Here is a 20,489-nt window from a genome sequence, read left to right as displayed (position 1 = left end):
GAAGCGACCCCCGGGGCGGCGCCGCTTCATGGGATTCTCCCGGGGCTGCCTCCTGTGCCTGCGGTCTGTCCTAGGCCTTGAATCCCAGCCAGGTTTCCGTCAGAGGGTCCCTCCGGCGCGGCCGCTCCCGGGCGCTTTGTATCGCTTGCCGCCCCTGCGTGGCCGTGGGAGCGAGCGGGGGCTCCGGGAAGTCGGGGCTTCCCGAATCCCGCTGCCGCCTTCAGCTGGGGCTGCGGCGCTGTGAAGTTCGGGAGGCGTCGGGACGAGGCTTTTGGGCGATGGTGCTGACGACCCAGTCTGGCAGCGGGAGTTGTGGGGGAAAGGGCCCCCGTGAGCAGCGGGGCTCGTCTCTTTTCACCCGGTTCGTGGCTTGGCCGGTGCCTCCGTGCGTGTGCGGCAGCTCGCCAGGCTGCACAAAGGAACAGCCGGCCGGGTTCGGCCCGTCCTGCGGGCGCGGGAGGGACGGATGAGCAACAGTGCGGGGCGGGGGCTGCGGTGGGCCCGGGGAGCATCGCCCCGCTCCGTGCTCCGGCCGTCAGCCAGGGTTAAAATGCAGCGCCCGCTCGGAATGCTCTGAACTCCTTTCATTGCGCTCATGGAGATGAGCAGTCTTCAAGAATGAAATGATGTATCCCTCACAGTAGAGTTAATGTCTTGCAGCAGCTCTGATCTACAACTCCTTCGGTCCAGTAGATTTATATAACCTGCTCATTAATGTTTTATGGAATGATAAGGGAGCCTCCCTGTGTGCTGCTGTGTTTTCTGTGTTGTCAATATTTCCTAATCCAGCTGTCCGGAGTAGGAGAAGCTTAGCTGTCAGTGTATAATTCTAGCATTTAAGGGATTTTGGTTTGCTCTCGTTTTGTATTTTTGATCATTCTGCATCTCGAGATGGGCTCCTGAATGAGGAGAATGAATAAAATGGAAGGCACAGTCAGTCTCTTTGGCTACAGTAATACTCTAGGTATGATTTGTAACAAAAAATGTAAATATTTAAATGGATTTCTGACTCAGTTCTATTTGACTTATTGATCTATGGTTACTGTTAAAATGGTCTTTATGATTATGCAGAAGTTAGTAGTTACCATAGAGAAAAAGATTTGTTTTTCTGTTCATCAGTGAGTGTTTTCCATTTCTTCATCTCTTGGCAATTGTCTGTGGAAGTGCTGTTTTTTTCCCTTACCAAAAGTCTTACAGAAGAAATAAGAATGTGAGTGAAGTCCAAAACAATGAATTTCAGATGTGTTCAGCCTTGCCTGTGATTCTAGGAGTCTTGGTACCCTGAGTTATCCTACAGTAAAAGCTTTTTAGTGTTTAATTTCATATAGTGTTGGTTTTAAGCCTTAGTGAAAATTCAGATTTACAGAACTCTAAACCTAATGCATAAAAGATTTTTTTTTCCTAAAGTATACATGTGAAATGCAGTTCAAATGAACCATTTAAATCCTTGCTAGCAGAAAATCTATTTTTCATCCTGGGAATTACTTTCCTGCATTTATTATTTAGCTTAAACATGTGGAAACTGAAGGCGCATGTAAACTAGACAGAGTAGACAAGTTTGTTTATCTTCTCACGTAGTGTTGTGAAACCTTCTGATTTTTTGTTAGCAGTTTGACAGCATTATGCATTTGGGAAGAAAAAAGCCTAAACCAACAAGCCACATTGGGCTCTTAAAACTTGCCAGACTTCTAAGTCTCACATTTTGTATTTTGATAGAGCTGCTTGGTGTTGGAATGATCTGTAAGTAATTTTCTTTCCTACCATAATGGATATGATGGGATAAAAACTTTCTGAAATGGCAGTGAAAGTCTTTGCAAAAAGTGCTTCCATCCCCAGGAATATAAGCTATTAGGAAAAACATATTATAGAGATTTTTTATTGTGTGTTTGTGAGAGCCTTTACAGCACTGAAGTATGTCTTGAATTCTGCCTATAGCTGGTTTTGTTCCAATAGTAATATTGATGGAACTGCACAGCATTGGACAAAAAATTGCTCTAACGCTAGAGAAATTTAATCTTTTGTACTCTAGAAAAGATGTTTTGCAGAAAGTGTCAAGTAAGAGATTGGCAGCCTAAGCTGATCTAATTGAGGACTTTGAAGTTGTATCCTACTTACTGTGTTCATCTACTTGTCTGACACTCTGCTGACTTTGTTCTTTTCTTTAGGGGAGAGGTCAAAGTTTACTTATATTTTTATTTGCTTTGCCAGCTTATCAAGCAAGCTTGGTTTAAACTAGTGTGAAATCTTGTCCTTAGTCTTGTTTTTGGAGTTTGCTTTGATCAGTGAACATATATTAAAATTACAGATTTCTTGTTAAGTCTCAGTTGATCTCAAAATATTAATAAATGAAATTGGAGCATATTGCCTTTCTTTTCCTGCAGAATACCAAGCATAAATTCAATCAAGCAAATACTTAACATGTCCTCTACAGTCATATTATTGAATTACCACCAGAGCAGCTTTGATTTTTCTGCCGATGCTTTCACCACAAGGATCTGCTTTCCCCTGTTAGTCTTTCTTTGCTGACCCAGCTGAAAATGGCCGTACAGAAAAATGTTAAGCTTCAGTTGGATCAACTGCCTGAACTGACTTCATTCCTATACAAATGTTATTGCTTGCATAGGAGGAGGAGCAGGCTGTGACTACTCTTTGCTGAAGCAGCTCAATTTTAGTTTTGCCTAATAGTTCTGCCTTGTCAATAGACTTGGCAGCTTAAACATGAAGGTGATCAGGTCTCCTTCTTGACTGTGCATCTTCAGCTGCTGGCCAGGAGGCCTTTGTAGCTGTGAGTTAAGTGAAGTCAGGGAGTTAATCAGGTAGTTAATTGCTTTTTTTTTTTTTTTTTGGTTGAATTTTGGCTGGATCATGTATCTGAACTGGCTGATCATCCAGGCCGGGGGGTGGAAATGGGACTTAGCTCTGATTGAAATTTCCTTGGGCTTTTCTGGAACCATACATTTCCATCAGCATGACCTGGGTTAACAAGGACCTATAGCAAACTGTTTCAAGCTGGCTTGGCAGGTAAAAATCATAATAAATTGGAGAGAGTTCTTCCATTTCTCTCAGCTGGCACGTTGATGTGGGTGGTAACAGTAATGAGCAGAGGATGCGGAACTAGGGATGTGCTCAGCACAGCAACCTCAGACTGACACAGCTGTGTCTGGAAGGGGATTTGTTCTCATCCTAAGGGTGGGATCCATCAAATGCTCATTTTGAACTCATGTTCTTTATGGTGTATAGTTAAAACAGATGTTGCATCAGAAAGAACAAAATTTTAGTAATAAGCAAGATCAGGAAGACTTCTGTTGTGCTGTGCAGGATGTGGTTTTTGTTGTTGTTTTGTGTTTGTTTTTTTTTTTTCTCCTTTTTAATTTTTTTATATTCCTTCATTTTTATTGAGCAAGACTTGCAACTGGCAGATACCAGTTTGGATGTATAAATGGCATCATGTCATATGTAGCTGCAGTTAGACATTCATCCGGACTCCTTTGAAGCATGTGGTTAGGAGATAGCTCTGAAAATGTGAATTGCTTTGTTTGGTATTTGTCTTACATAGTAATTCTTTGTGGAATCCTGGTGTTCTGTAGTAGTAATTACCAGATGTGATGGCTTAAAGATGTTGCTGTACGGTAACTTCTGTTTCCACAGAGTTGTGACTGAAAGTGTGTCAGGACAAATTCATTTGTGTGTGAGAAATTGCTTAAAAGGAATATGTATGCCAAAATGTAAAGGTGCTCTTGAGGAAAATATAAACCTATTAATTTCAGAGCCTGGGGATCTGAAACAAGCTCTTGGCTTCTTTGAGTACTGAGTCTGTAGGATTTTTTAGATTTTGCTGGTGGGCTTTGATACTGAAGCCAGAACCAAAGTTGTTACCCTTCTTAGGTGAAACCGTGGTTTCAAGTACAGTGTATTAAGACTTGGACCAAACTGTTTGGAATATTTTTCTGATTACTTTTCCTTTTCTGGGAAACAACAAACTGGAACTTCCTGGTGAACTGGATTATAAGCAGTACTGTAGGTATACCTAGAGAGTTTACTCTTCAGAACTGCTTTCTGTAGGTGTGTGCTTGGTCATTGGCCTGGGCTTGTTCAGTGATCTAAGAGCTGCAGGTGTTACTGAGACTAAGAAAAAACATGTGCTTGGCCAGAACCACTCTTGCTGCGTGCTAGCTGTTCTAAGTTCGGATGTGACCACTCTTAATCAGTTTATTTTTCTGGGGCAAAAACTCCAAACATCAGTGATCTCTCTTTCCTTCTTTTTATGTTGTTTCAACTTCATTAATGCAATTCAAGCCTCTGTTGAGGCTCCACTCTCAGTGGTGGACTGATATTAGACTGTTAAAGAAGCTTGTTTCTGTAATCCACCAGGACTAGAGATACCTCGGCATTTCCAATGTTTGCTGATGGGCACCACTGAGCATATAAGAGTCAAACTCTCCTTGTTATTCAGTGTGTCTTGGAGTGCCAAATGGCTCGTAAATGCTTGGATCTTTAGTTAGCTGATATCTTTGTGTGTTGTCTTAAGATTTTGCGTGAGGATAGTCTTTTTTCAAAGGCATTAATTCATTGACTGCTGTAGTAAAATTCTGTGCAGACATGTGAAGGAATTTGTTCCCCATATGGAGGAATGACACAAATAGAAACTTGGTTCACAATTAATACAGGCTGGGTCTAGCTTTTGTTTAGTAACTAATGATAAAAGTGTTGGATTTATATTTTCCCACATTATAAGGGAAATGCATGTTCCTGCCTTCCAAATGCATTTAACAGCAAACTTCTAATTTTGTTCTTGGCTGTTTTTTTCTGGAACTCAGTAGCACTAAAACAGTTCAAATGAAGCAAGGAGCTGAATATCATAGTGTCATGAAACTTAATTGCTGGTTTTTAAAATTTTTTCTCTCTAATATTTGTTTCTTACTCAAATAATAATCAAAATTCTGTGGGGGAAAAAAGCAGTGCGTACCTTTTGTTACAAAAAGACAGTTGTTACTAATTTGATTTGTACAGGTGGCTGTAGCTGCAGTACTATAGAGCTGTATCGGTTGTGCTTTGAGGGTTGTGGCTTCCTTATGTCTCAGCAGTGGGTCAGATGAATTTTCCAACCTTTTCCTGTGCTTTACTACTATGTCTTTAGCATATACTTTTTTTAAGGCTGGCTATTTTATTTCAGAGTCTGCTTAACATAGTATTTCTGATGACTGTTTTTGATTTAAAAGAATGAGATGTGACACTGTTTCCAAAAAGCCTGTGAGGCTTAATCTGGTCTAAAAAGTCTGAGAAAGAATTTACCCATCATTAGTGTGGCACTAGTCAAGGTTTAGTGCTTTGGGCTGGGCTGGGGTTCCTGTGCAGTTTCTTCCTTGTAGTTCTGATCAGTGCAGAGTCTGTATTTATGTTGAGTCATTGCATTTCAGGTTGAAATGTGCATCACCTGTGCATCAAATTCCCTAACCCAGTCTGAAAATCGGAGTATGAGAATTAGATTGTCTAGTTTAAGTTCTTACATAAACCAGAGTTTACAGGAGTCAGTGGCTGTGATATTGGTTTTGCTATTTGTATTTTAGCACATATCTACTGGTAGAGTGGCTTTTTTGGGATGTCTTTCCTTCCCCATCAGCACCCCCAGTTGAATTAATAGTAAGCTAGTTAATAGTTATGATTATTTGTGTACTCTCATATTAACAGACCTTGAACATTGTCAGAATCTAATATTGATGTCTAATTTTGCTCATATCTATACAGTTTGGTATTTCTGTGTAGGTTTCAGTGTCTGTATGAGAAGCATATTTTATGTAATGTGCTTTTTCTTTAACTGGATTTGCACACGGCAGCTTTGAGAGAGTGTCATGACATTTGTATGTATATTTATTTACACATGAGGATTGCTTCCTCTCTTTTTTAAATGACATGAATTTGTCAGAGGCCATTTGCTGGTTTAAAGTGCTTCTCAGCTGTGCCATCTTTGAGCAACTGGGCATTCCTGTGTGTTCTCTTAGCTTGGTAGCAGAAAGCCAGCCTCCTGCAAGGGAATGAAGGACTGCAATTCAGTTGGCCTGTATCTTTTTGATAGGATATTTTCTGAAAGTGTCTGTAAAATAGCTGCGGTTTTAACAATCTTTTTGTAGCTGACTTTATGTACAAAATCTAAGCTATGGCTTGGATTTGCTCTGTGCAGCTGGCAAATAGAAGACAGTCACTGAATGCTTTGTCAGAGACTCTGCCTGTGTTATGGATATGTGTATCATGCTAATATTAATGTGGATTGTTTATCATAGTAAAATTTGCATGGCGCACACTCTAACAGCCAAAATACGTGAATATTTCTTTGCTGTCAGGTGGGGTAGGGTGCACCCCTTTAAGGAGGTATGCGCTGAGTACTATCTAAAAGTTTTCTTTGTTCTTAGAGGTACAGAGGTGTATGTCAGAGGTGACCTTTATTGACCTATATGACATAATACAGATTCATGTCCATTATCTCACATTTCAGATATAGTCCGTACATAAATTTTATTTTCAGTTGCAGTAAGTTGTTCTCTGCACAGTTAACTCTTGCTTTGAGCATAATTTATTTAGTCTGTTAGACTTTGTTCTCAAAGTAGTCACTCTTATCCACAGTGTTCAGCATCTTGTTCATGCACAGACCAGGAACATAACTGTTACTCAAAAAGACAATGTGGTTTCTCTTACTACAGTATTTGTTGACTTAAGGGTGAGGACCCAATTCTGAAAATCATACAGTATAAAGAATATTTATCATTCAAGCAGAGAAAAAAAAAATCAGTTCTACCATATACTAATTTAAGTACTGTTAAATTATTATTCTAGTACTGCAGACATAATTCTTCCTTTCTTCTGGGCAGTACTGAGGTAGGAATACAGATACATCAAAAATAATGAGGTCATCTGAACTGCAGAAATTTTATTCTTGATTTGGAAGTCCTAGGGAGGATAAAGAAGGTGATTATAATAATCATAATTTTTGAGAAAATCCAGGATGAAAATCTTTCTGATTCTGTGTTGATTTCTTTATTGCTCATTTTTCTACTTTAATTTCGTAATAATGTACTGCAGTGTTTTGCTATGAATGAGTATCATAACTTGGGGAAAAAAAGTTTTCCACAAAATGGCTTGCCTTCTCCTGTTGCATATTTTCTCTCACTTGTGGGAATTTGGTTGATTTGATAGTGTATTGCTCTCTTTCCTCTCCTGCATTTCAGGCAAAAAAAAATTAAAAAATGAATTATGTATTCAGAGGTAAGAAACTTTTTTGGAACGTGATGTGTCCTAGAATTTTCTGAGATGCTGGATCATGACTTATCTCCAGTCATGCCTGATGACAGCTAAACTTCTTGCACTTCTGAATTGCAGTTCAATGTCCCAGGACTGTTTGATTGTATATTCCTTTCTCAAATTGAATAAATGATTTCCTTTTTCCAGGTTTGTTTTCAGCAGGATCAGCCCCTGTTTTCACTTCTGCAAGCACCCTGGAGCTTTGGGTCAGGGAGGACAAACAGAGGGGGTGTGCTGTTGCTAAAAGGAAGTGACATGGATCCGGTGCATACAGCTAATGTAACCATGATGTAGTACATTTTTGGAATGGTCCTGCCCACCTGCCTCCCTCACCCTGCAAAGATCCCATCTGAGATGAAGATTATGCATTCAGGAGCTCTTCCCTGGAGTTTCTTCTAGATGCATAAGTGATTTCTGTGGCACAAGTAGTGATGGCTCTGTCCTTTTGCAGTAGAGGAGCTTCTGTAGGTCCGATTATGTGAGCTGTAAACTGCTGATCCTTTTGTTACGGAGGTGGGAGCACATCTCAGCTCCATCAGTGACAGGACATCTCCAGGTACTGTCACATTGTGTTGTTGTCTGCTTCTAGCAGATACCAAGATTTTGTTTAAACCATCTGGGTCCTACTCACTGCCTTGGCTCTTGCTCCTCACAGTGTGTCACAGTCTAGCAGCACAAATTAGTTCTGTCCTCTTCCATAATGGCCCTAGAAGTTGGGGTTTCTGCAAGTAAAGGCTCTGCAGCCAGCTGAGCACAAGTAAAGAGGGGTAACTGAATGTATGTCTTCATTTTTCATGGTGTTAGATCAAGTGAGAAATGGAACTGACTGGTGGGCAGAGTGTGGGCAAATGCTAAAATGATTAATGTGGTGATCAAGAAGACACAGTTTATCTTGCTAATGTTAATGTTACCTTAGGGAAGAGAAGAGTGGTCCCAAAATCTTCATTTCTTCAGGTTTTCGACAAAGAATGGGAAGTATTTTTCTTACAGAGGACTGGGTTTTTTTTTTGTGCCCCTTCACACATTGTCTTTGGCTCCAGTTACATTTAGAAATAAACAAATATGCTTGCTTCAATCTTCTGTGGCTTTTACACTGGAAATGATTGCATGTTGTTCAGCTCACTGTTTCAGTGTTTAGGAAATGCTGCATGAGCTTCTTGTCCTTTTTCAGAGAGAGTCTTTCAGCTTTCTAAAATGCATCTTTGCTGTGAGACACATTGCATCTATAAAAACTGATCAGTTGTAGCTGAAATAGCTGCTGTCATGAAATAGCTAATGATGTGTTGACTCATCTGTGAGAGGTGACACTGCATCCGGTCTGGTTCTGTACAGAGATACCAGATCAATCTGCTGTGAGCTGTCCCAGTTTCTTCAGTGGAAAGGGACTGGCATCTGCCAGTCTTGCATTATATCACCCTGAAGGCATGAGGTCTGCTGTTCTGTGGTAGGTGTAAAATATCTATAGCTGTCATATTTTGAAATTTACATTAGACTTAATTCCATCTTCCATCCAGGATGTGATTTCAGATACACTTCAGGGCATAGGTAATGCCTGGAGCTCATGGCCAAAAATTGTGGTTTTACACTGCACTTTCCTTGGTTTTCCATGTGGTGCAGTATTTAAAGGCACATATGGCTGTCAGGGCTCTAAACAATACTGGCTTAAAGGTGTAGGCCTAATTTTTGGGATAATCTCATTTCATGAAGTTGGGGATGGTACTGGTGTGAGATATGCTGGGAATTGCTTCTCTACATGGCTGTTTACATGGAACTGTGAACAGTCTTCCTACTCAGGACTTAATAGCCCTTGAGATCTGTGCAATGAGTGTGTTGAATTCTGGTAATTCATAGCTCTTGCTTCTTTTAAGCACCTTCAGTTGTTATTGAAGACAGTGATTAGTTTAGGAATATAGCACGGATGGTCTTGGAGATTTTTAAAGTTTTTTTCCCAGAAGCATCACATTTGGTGTATCCATCTTCTAAAAACAAGCACAGTTTGTCTGATGTGTTAGGTGTCAGCAATGAGTATGTTTTTAGCTTCAATATGCTGTTTAACAGGTAATGTTCCCCTAGTAATCCTGGTATGGAGTGTATGGGGACCAGTCTCATTGATGTGTAGGTGTTAAAGCAAGCTGCATTACTGTATTAAGTATGGCATAATTCTGTGTTTACTTTGGGGACTTCATTATCTGCTGTTTTAAATTTGGAACTGGGTTATAGAAGTTTCTGGATTTAATTCTAATTCTTTCATGCAATTTAGAAGTTGTTTTTATTTTTCTGAAGATAGGAAATTGTGTCCCTATGTCCTCCCCACAGGCCTTTAGTCACAATAACATTTGTAAAGAACTTAACCAAGAGAACTGTCATTAATACATATTATTTCTGGTATTATATATATTATAGTTTCCTATAGGAGTTGAGATAATTTAAGTTCACATGCATGGAAAATGCGTTAGGTGATTACTGTTTAGATTGTAACATATTTCATTACTTTCAGTCTTGTCCAAAGCAAAATTAGAGAGGTTCTTCACATCCACTTAAGGTTTTTATGACTCATCTGTTTGGGTATAGAAATATCACTTGCCTTTCATCTGAAGGGTGGTCAGAGTAGTTGAACATGCCTAAAATTCATCTTTACTCTGTAGTAAGTCTAGATCACTATATAATGGTCTTAAAGGAAGGAGCAGGACATTTCTTCTAACAGACTAATAGAACATCTGAATATAAGAAATTCAGATCATCAGAAAGGGAAAGAGGCAGGGCAGTAGCCGATTGTGTGATTTTGTGAAATCAGTGAAGTTAATCCAATGTGAAGGACTTGGTCAAAATAGAATTCTTGTGGTACACAGGAAATAAAGGATGTTGAATAAAATTGCAAATCCATTCCTAATTTTACAGATTAAAATGACTCATGGTGCAGCACAGATTTGTTGAAAAGGAAGGTGGTTCATGGATTCTCTGCTGTTTTCTTTTCCTTTTTTTTTTTTTAATTTATTTTTCAATTCTCCTTAATCTCTTTCCATAAAAACTTCATGGTAAAAGATGCAGGTTCTAGTAATGAAAGGCAGACTTGTGAGATCTGGCTTAATTTTTATTTTGTTTTACAGATGTATTCAGTGATGGATTATTTGTGGTTAAATCCAGAAGACTTAAATTTTTCCCTATTAACGTTTAGGTTCTTGCCATGCCAAACTCCAGGTGAATCACATTTTAGTTCTCCTGTGTATGGTGGAAAGTTAGAAATGGAAGAATCTCATTGAAATGAAAGGGTATTTACTGCTTAGTGTACAAAATAAGACACAGAGTCTAGACTCAAGTCCTCTTACTTTCTAGCCTATAACCATTGGGGTTTATAGTTGTGTGCCTCTTTGGAAGTTCAAAACATTTCTGTGGTGAATGGGTTATTCCTTCTAACACATCTGACAGATGTGCCTCTAGACGGGGTTGTGGCATTCAGAGAAACAGACAAGGGGATGAGCTGTTAGCTCAAACATGTTTCCCAAGCCAGTCCTGTTCACTAACAAGTGGTTTTGATCCTGGCAATGACACTAGTGGGGATGTCTAAGGATGACCCAGGATATCTCATGAGTTCTTAACCTGACTCCTGCATCTGGAAGAACTGTCCTCACTGTCCATCGTGTACTTCTGCTGTGCCTTTTGTATTTGACTGTCTCATAAACCATAATCATTCAATGAAGCCAGCACAAGGTGTTTTCTGCTGCTGTGGTGAGCTGGATTGTCTCCAAGTGGTCTGGCAAGTGCTGTCTAAGGAAGAATGGGAACTAGGGGGAGCACTGGGTGGTTGGGTTGGCATAGCCACCTCCTGCAAACTGCTTTGAAATGAGTCATAATTTAAGTTCTCCAGTGCAGGGAATAGAGAAAATAGTTTGCAGATAGTTTAACCTAGCTCAGTTTCCATCTGGAAGTAGGATGCTGGTGATTTTTGAGCAAATGAAGTTGTTTGTGTGTTTTGAGAGGGCAGGTTGCACAAAGTAGTGAACAAAAAAGGAGGTACCTTTAAAAAAGTACAGTGTTTAAATTATTTAATTTTTTAAATTTTTTTTTATTTTTTAGGGAGAAGTGTTTCACAGGATCACTGAAGGTGTTCCTCATTCAAAAAAAAAAAAAAAAAAGAAATAAAGAATGCACTTGACTAGAGAGTTGGGCCAAGGGCAAGCATAGCCTTCTAGCTCAGTTGTGAGAGCCCCTTCTCAAGGAAGTGAGAATGCTGGAAGCAGTGGTGACTGACTTGGGGACTTTTTTCTCCCCTCTTTAGAATGTGGATATAACACTCTTGGTTGTGTATGTTTTTGCTTTAAATGAGGGCTGCTTGGTCAAATGGCAGTAGGTTGGTGCTATGTGGACAGGGTGAACTGCACAGCCATGATTAGAGGGAACAAGTGCTGGGCTTGCATGAGAACAGGTCTGTTAGGGAATTTCACTTACACAGAACCTTGAGCAATGGCAAAGTTTAGGCTGTGAGAGGAAGGAGGTTATTACTTTTGGTCCCTTAATGTGTGTTTTCATCTCACCCCCTTGCTGACTGCTCTTTCTGCCTCTCAGGGGAAGGAAGAAGCAGCTTTTGTCTATGTAGTCTACCTGCAAAACCTTGTTTATTTCAGGAGCCACCTCTTACAGAGAGCTCTGAGCATTGATTTTTTGAGACCGATGCTCTAATGGAAATAAGCATTTATATGTTTGTTTCCAAAATGTCTTCATTGAATCAGGTCTTGCTTTCAGAAAGGCTGCATTCTATTTCTTGCCTGGAAACCCTGAGGCACCGGGGAGCGCAGGTGCAGCCGCTTGCCTCGGCTGTTCAGTACAATGTAGAATTCCATCTTGCACTTGTTAAAGATGTAGAACCATCGTTTCACTGTATCTAACATGTTACAGATGGTAGCTGTGACATGGTCACTCTGATACTGTGTTCTATGTAAGTGGAGCATCAAGTCAGTACCTTTAAACATTAACTTACTTTCTTAGCGAAAGGCTGTAGCACTACCAGGTACTCACAGCTGGACTGGGAACATTGTAGCAGATTATCAGGCTGTTAGTCCCCAAAGTCTGCCGAGACAGAGTTTTTAGAAAAAAAAAAATAACCCTACATAGCCTTTCTAAAGGAAATCTAAAGTATAAGTGAGTTTAATTAAGTTGGAAAACTCACCTACGTCGACCAGTTATTAGGGAGGTAAACACCTTGTATTTATGGAAGAGCTAAAGAATTTTAGCCATGAACGAAATGCCTCATGATTATAGACTGAGGAAACTTTATTTGGGTAGGAGGAAGTGTTTTAATTTCAGTCTGCTCTAGCCAACCTTTCTGTAATACTTCATGATGTTAAATGCCAAGTAATGACTGTTTTTAAAAGTTATTTTGAAGTAAACTTGCATGTTCCATATAAGCTGGGAGAAGAGACTGAATATTAAATATGCTTTGATCTGCCTTTGTGATAAAGATGCCTGCTGTGTTTATTCAGCTATACTTTAGTACTTTATCCTTACAATTTCTATGGAATTTTCTGACTCTGTTAGTCTAAATTTTCCTGTTTCTCTAAAGAATGGTGATTGAACTTTTCTGTGTGCAGGCCTGACTTTTAACAGGTAGTAAAATAGCAAGGTTTGAAACACGTTGCTTCCCATTTTGGTTCTGTGATGTGGACATCTGGTCTAGAAAAATCTTAATGGGATTGTGTGTGGTTTGATTTTATTAAAATTAATTTTGCCCCAAACTTCCCAAAATAAGTGTTGTCAGTTCAGTTTTATTGTGAATGCAGAACTGTGTGTGCTATTGTAAAGCCTGGGTGCTTTGGCCATTTAGACACTGTAATCTATTCCTGCTCTTCGTTTTGTATTTGTAATTTACCAATGGGATGTGCATAAACTGTAGTAGGAATGGTCAGTTGTGGGAAATGAGTGTGTACTTTTCTCCCTACCCCTTCATTCTGGTGTGTGACACTAAATTGACAACTTACTTGCTGGGGCACAGCTGTGATTTGGCCCTTTTGGCCAAATGGAGTTGTCAGGTCTCCTGTGTGTTAATGTTCTAAAGCTGATCCAATAAGCTCTGTGTGTGTGTGTTGGACAACTCTTATTTTTGTGTCTAAAGAAATTAGGGTTTATTTGTATTACAGTGTCTTCAAAAATGGGTGTTCTGTACTTTGGGAGAACTTTTACCAGTTATTCTAGTAATTAGTAAATCTCTATGTATAGACATGCATTCAGATTTTTAAAATCAGAGGCTTATCTGTGCTAAGCAAAGCAGAATCAAGTATTTTGTCCTTGTTCTGCTGGGGCCTAAGATCAAAATTCCTGCTGAATTTGGCAAGCGACTCTTGCATTGTTTTCGGAACATATTATTTTTTATTTTAATTTTTTTTTTTTACTTCCTTGGTGCCTTCATCTCTGTGAAATAGCTTGTACATGGGCACTGGTGTGCTGCTGACAGGTGTCAGAGTTGCCTGGGTGAAATGAAGTGTGAGACTTGTACTTAGGTGTGGAGATAGTCCTACAGATACAGTTAAGAAGAGAGCTGCAGAGAAGTCTGAGCCTGAGGAATCCTGTGAATAGTGGATGCCTTTGAGCACTATTTAATACAAAGGAGATGTTAGGGTAATGAAGGTGATTGATAATCCAAGTTATTAGCTGACATCTTCCCTCCTGAAATGATTACTTATGTAAATAATTTGATTTTCTTAAATTATATAGTGAGAATGAATTGTCTTTGAGTAGCCTTCAGTCTAGCTAGTTTTGTGGTTTAATTCTGACTAGCTTTTGTTTCAGGTTCAGACTTTGCAACTGCTCCAATGCAGCTTCCCTAAGAAGAAGCTCTTCACTATAAATATGAACAGGTTTGCTTCAAAGTGAAGAGTTGAACAGAAATTGAAGTGGGAAAAAGGCTGAGAGTTCAAAGTCAGAATGCATATTAGTGGAAACACTTGTGTGAGGCTTTTGGAGAGCAGCTTTTGTTTGATTCTGACCTAGTCTGGATGAAGTCCACCTTTTTATAATTGATATTTAAAGGGCTTTTTTCTACTTATTTCATAAAACTTGATCATGAATAAAATTAATTTTCTTCTTGTCAAACCTGGTTTTCCATTATTCTTCAAGTGGGAAAGCTTAAAACTCGTAGCAAACTTGAAAGGACAGATCTTTGCCTGGAAAGGCACATTTTCATACTGAGAAGATGAAACAACATTTCCTGCTTCTTTCTGCATGTGGCATGCTTGCTCAAAGCAGGCAGAACTTAAGAAGACGCTTTTACTTGGGTATGGTTTCCAATTCTCGTGCCTTTAGATCAGCACCATTCCTCTAAATCCTGAGAGTGTTTTCGGGGGGCTTTGCTGCCTGTTGCTGCTGTAGCTCAAAGATCAGGTTCTGGTTTCAGAGTGATTGCTAACCTACAGGCGGGCTAAATTGTGCAAGGGAAGATCTTCCTTCAGAAGTACTGGAGAAGTCAGTGCACAGTTATTTTCCATTGAGGTGGCTTGTTTTATTAGATAATGTTGTCTGCACCTAAGAATTACTCAGACCATGAGCAAAGGTGTGGGTTGCTTTAAAACTCGAGCTCTTCGAGGCAGGTTCTGCCTCATGGCTCTCAGGTCCCACGCTGCGTTAACGAAAGCGACGATCCTGGGTGAGGCAGGTGTAGAACAAGTCTTTTCTTCCTCCCACGGTCTTATTTTAAGTTTGGTTTTTTTTTTCCTTCATTTTCAGGGGTTAAAAAATACAGTAGTTCCTGAAGACAAAAAGGGTGCGTTCAAAAGATACTTCAAGGAGAGAAAATAAATATAAGAAATTAAGTAATTAGAGGTTTTAAGTACATGGTGAGGACTATCTATTTAAATAAATGTGATTTGCAAAGCTTCTGTGTCTTTTGTTGGTTTGTGTTTTTTTAAATGGATTCTGGAGCGACAACATCTACTATGATTCTTTTAAAATCAGTTCTGGATACAAAAGTAAGGGAGGGATCTCAGAGTTATGACAAGTCACAAGTCTGTAATTTCATTTTGCAATTAGTTCAGTCATGCCAACTGAAGCTTTTCATGCTTATAAATTCAGTACTGTTCATTATTAATATAACAATTAGAATTTTTGTTAAAACAGCTAAACACACAGAAATCCTCTGTCGTTGGCTTTACTGAGAGTGAAGATATATCCACTGAAGCAGACAAGTTAATTCTTAAATGCTGGCGAGGATGGAAAATAACTATGACTGAAAATGGGTAATGTTTTTCAACTAACAGGACTTAAAATATGAAGACTTGTCTGTAGGAATCCTGCCTCTATAGGCAGTTTTATGCTGGTTGCTAAGAGAGAATCTTGGGTCAGTTGGTAGTAGTAGAGATGGAAAAATGGCCATTTCCAGTTTGTCCCCTGAGCCTTAAATTTACTGGGATGATGGCAGTGTGAACCACAAGTGCCTACTGACCATTCCTGGAGGGCATTTGGTGTTTCTATTCTGACTATAGGTGGGTGAAAGCAAGCTGATGCTACCCAAAAAGTGTTAGAAGCACTAAGAAAGAGTTAGCCTTTTAGCAACTGGTAACATCAGCTTTTAAGAAAAGGGCTTGCTTTTTGGGTGAGTAAGATGATTTTAGAAGTCATTGTCTTAGAACAAACGTGAAGTCTTCATTTTTAGAGAAGCTTTGTATTAGTCTTCTGTATTATTCTTATTACAGCTTTCAGTCACAAAATAGAACTTAAAAACAATAGTGAAAAGAATATATATGTCTGGAGACTGGGTAATGTGCTGGTACTGAAGCAGTTTGGTATTTGGTATCCTTTAATCTGGCACTCTTGGAAAAAGAAATTCTGCAGACAGTAAATTTATCAACAGAATTTGAGTCTAAAACATGCAGACTTAGAAAGTACCTACCTCATGCTTTTTCCTTTTGGGGTAACTGGTTGTGAAGGCAGTTTGTCCTTCACAGACGGATAATCTGTACAGAGAGCCAAGACACTGGACAAGATAGGTGGGGAAAGTGGTTGTATTTATTCGTGATTGCTTCTGCTGTGCTCTCAAACTTGAAGACAGTTAAGGTGTTCAGGACAGAAAAGGCTGAATTTCTCATGTTTCTTTCTCCTTGTTAAATTGGGTGTTAAAAATGTATATTCAAATGAAGTAGGACTAAGATAAGGTCTAGTAATTGTTAAGAATTAAAAGTACAAAGTTCCAGTCACGTGCAAGTGTTCTCTTACATCTGCATTAAAGCAATCTTGTCTGTTTTCTTCTTTAGTTGCTTGAATGAAGGCAGACAGCAATTTCTGTTCTGTTGATCCATTATACTGAGAGTTTTGAAACTCTCAGTATAATGGATCAAGTGCTTGAAAGATTTGCTTTAATAACTGGGGGAGAATGTTGCCAAAATCCAAAGGGAATTGTGAAATGCAGTTTAGTAATCAGTACAATGTGTTTTAAATTTAGTCCCTGAAGTCTGCCTAGAAGAAAAACTATGGTATTAGGGAAAGCTGCTGGTGTTAATACACAAACTAGAAAAGCAAAGACAGGCTTAATTTAGCATTTACCATTTGACTCCCAAAAGTGTATGTAGTTGTACTGAAACAATTGCTTTAATTGGTAAGATTGCAGTTTACCTTCTCTCAATGGGTTGTGTTACCATACCTTAATTATACTTGACCATGAAGTTCCAAGTGGAACAGATTTTGTCAACACTGAAAAATTGTACAAAGCCATTAAAAAAAAAATCCTGTCCTGTCAATGAAGTTGTTGGTGCAGATGGAGTAAAAGGCTGAACTTGCAGGGTGTAGGTTGTGCTTTCTGAAAAGATCAGCTGCAGGTTACTGTTAGCTCAGTCCTGCTAGGTGGAACCATTAGTGGCTGCCATACTTTGAAGCACTTCCCAGAGTGGTGCCAGTGCTGGGGCGTTGGTGTGGGGCTGGTGCTGCACCCGAGCAGGTTACAAGGAAGAGGCAGGATCTGTAGCTGCTTGGCTTTGAGTTGTGGACTTGGGATTACTCTACTTGGGTGGGTCCCAGGCCTTTATCTTGGATAATGAGAGTTTCTCTCTGTCTGTTGATTCAGTCTGCAAACAGTGGGGCTGTACAAAATTGGGTCCCAAGTTTAGACTTGTCCACTTTCAGATAGTGTAGCTGCTGTAACTTTTTTCCTGTCTCTGGAGGAAAAAAACAAACCAACCCTGACTTTGCCTTGTGGTATCTCTTCTTCATCCTAATAGAGTTAAAAGAATAATATTTCTTTATCAGCAGGACACAGCTTTCGTTCCCACAGCTCTATAAAGCTCAGTGGTGTGGAATATGTTTTAGCACATCTCTAAATTGTCCTGTTCCAAGTATACTCTGAGTAACTTTAAAAAAAAAAAAAAAGACAAAAATCCAAAACAGCAGCAAAAATAAATGCTTAGACTTCTTGTGAAGAGTGTCTTAGCCTAGGGTTTGAGTCACAGGCAGAGTTCTGTTTAAATTAGTGTAGGATCTGGAATACTATTCTGTTAAAATATTGTCCAACTGAGTCCCTTTGTAGTTTGTTATTCAGCTTAGAGTACAGATACTGAGCTAGCTACATTTGGCCTTTGCTTGTGCCAAACACACCCCAAGTGTTGGCCTTTATGAAAATGCTTGCCCAGATAGTAAAGTACAGAGTTCCCTCTTAGTGTGATGTGAGGACTCTGATACCCTATTGAGTACATGGGCTTATGTAGGCAGTCCAGGTGTGCTTGGGTAGATGCCATTAATGAACTTGGCCCATAGTAATACAGAAATTTTTGTCCAACTCTTATTTTCTCTAAGCACTTCTTAAAAGTATTCTCTTTAGATAATGTGTGTTAGCTTCTATGAAAGCATACCATGGTGAGCTCATTGAGCTTAGAGGCATTAGGGACTGGTATCTCTTGGCCTGTCTCTCCATGTGCACACCACCCCAGCAGCTCCCTTTTTTTTATGAGAGAAAAGGGTGTCAGCTGTAAAATGCAACCTGTCCTTCTCTCTGGCATGCAGATATCTACTCTCTCCATATTTAATTTCCTGGTGTTGAGGTAAGGTTTACATTGAGAATCTCTTTTCTTATTTTGCTTGTTTTTTTTCCTTTGGTGCACCATTTTGAATTACACCAATGTAGGTTATAGTAAATCTTCTACTAGGTCAAATTATTTTGTAGTTAGAAATTAGATGTAATACAATTTCACCTAAACTAGCAAGTCTGTGTTTTATCTGAACTATAACTTACATTGTAAATCACATTCTACATTTTTTTAAACTTCAAATGTTGGATTCTCCTCATATACCTTGGCAAATTATTCCAGTGTCTAAGAATAAGCTACAAATGTTCATCTAATATCAACTGCTGCGTACTTGATCTAGCAGGAAAAAAACAAAAGATGAAAAGAAGTTTGAAGTCTTTGTCATTTAGTTTCTGACCTAGTTGTTGCTTTATTTTCTATTTCAGAAGTCAGTTAAGCAAAAGATAAGAACTCAGTTTTCATGTACGTGTGGGAGTGGGACAAGCTTCTCTTAAAATGTGGATACCTGAACTGTAGGTACCAACTGGGGATGAAGGAGACCTGTCAATGGGCTTTCCCTGCTGTGTGTTCCGAGGTTATTTTCTCTGTCTCTTGCAGCATCAAATACTCACCTTGTCCTCCCTTTCTTACCAGCATAACTGGAATTCACGGTAGTCTCTAGTTTAGCTCATATCCTTTTTCGTGTATACATGATCTTATGTTTGACTTGTCATAATCCATATTGAAATCATTTTACTGTTGAAAGGAATTTGTCACCATAACTAGTTCTTTATTGCTACCAATGAATTTGTCAGTTTTTGATACTGGCAGATTATGCTCTTGAATATTCTTCTTTGCAGACATAAGTTTAATACAAGAAGTATTAAGTGTAACACTAATCTCTGCTGGACACAAATAGAAAATAGAAGCATCTTCTTCTTTACCTTGTGGACTTCTGTTAATCCAATTGATTGATCACACAGGTAGGGCAGCACTTAACCCAACTGAAATTAAGATTATGCAGCTAAATTTTATGGGGTTAATATGCCTTCATTTAACTCCCTTGAAACCATGATACTAGAGGTTAGTTTGTGGTTATGATGGTTCTTGGGACAGAAGCTCAAAACTTATGACAGGAATAGTCAGATTGCATTTCATTCTTTATTTGACAAATAATTGTATTACAGAGGTCTGGAGACATCTGCGTAGAGAGAAAAGAAAGATTTAATTACTGTGTTATATGTGATCTGATTAATTTTCAAATTAGTAATGTAAGAAACCATGGGTTACAAATGAGTTTAGCAGTCCTTCTATTATTTGCTAAATAGCTAGTATGGAGATTGCAAGAGCTTCCAAGATGTGAAGCAAGCATTAGAATGTGTGGACTGTTCCTGCTAAAAGTATTTTATTTTCTGAAGGTAAAAGTTCTTACAATGCAAAAAGCAGGATATGCAATCAAATGTTTCTGCAGTGTGGTTATGTCTGAATTGCACAAGTCATAACCTGTCCTTTCCTCTCTGCCAGGTAAGAACTAGTTTGTATGCACTGCAGATAGTGCATAGAATGTGCTTCAAATCAGTCTAAGTTTTTTAGATGAACTTCTCTCAAAGCAGCTCTCAGAAAGATGGCATTTAGTATTGTATTATGCTCATTTTTCTGAAGAAATTGAAAAAGCTGCTGTACTTCACTGCTTTTTTTTGGGTGCAAAATTATGTCAAAACTTTCAGAAATAAAGCCAGAAAAAGCAATCCGGAGTCTTTAAAATAGTATTCTGCGCAATACATGTGAAAGCAGTTTCTGAAAAAGTGTTTTTGGAAACCTCAGATGGCAACCTTCAATTTAAAGGAATGGCAAAATGAGTCATTCTTAAAGCATTAAAAAAAAAATCTATAGCATATTTTTTGTCCAGTAATAGGAAAAAGATTGACTCTGGACATGAAATGCTGAGCTTTATTGCATTTACATTAGGCAGAATTATTAACATTGTATTGTAGAGGCTGTGGCACATTTTTGGCAAGCTGATACATTCCTCCCTTTCTCTGTTGCTTCCTCCCACTCAAGAGCTTTTGTCTTTTCTATCTGCTTTTTGAAGAGAGAAATGTGGTATGCAGTGGTATGTGAAATGTGGTATACAGTATGTGAAACTGTAACTCAAGTTTGGATTTGATGTAAAGCTAAACTATTACCATGAATTCAGATTACAGAAAAACACAAAGCTAA

General features: G+C 38.9%; 1 protein-coding gene across 1 annotated transcript in view; it reads left to right on the top strand.

The window, feature by feature from the left end:
- The first annotated feature begins 40 nt into the window (after nucleotides 1–40).
- Nucleotides 41–20,489, top strand: part of NUMB (NUMB endocytic adaptor protein) — an 89,378-nt gene continuing 68,929 nt past the window's right edge. The window contains exon 1 of the mRNA XM_039705594.1: nucleotides 41–63. The gene's annotated coding sequence lies outside the window, so the exon portion shown is untranslated. The remainder of the gene's footprint in view (nucleotides 64–20,489) is intronic.

Source organism: Passer montanus, unplaced genomic scaffold (genome assembly GCF_014805655.1).
Source record: "Passer montanus isolate IOZ18808 unplaced genomic scaffold, ASM1480565v1 scaffold18, whole genome shotgun sequence".
NCBI classification, from domain to species: Eukaryota; Metazoa; Chordata; class Aves; order Passeriformes; family Passeridae; genus Passer; species Passer montanus.
Note: the sequence above shows the minus strand (reverse complement) of the source record. Positions and strands in the feature narration are given on the sequence as shown.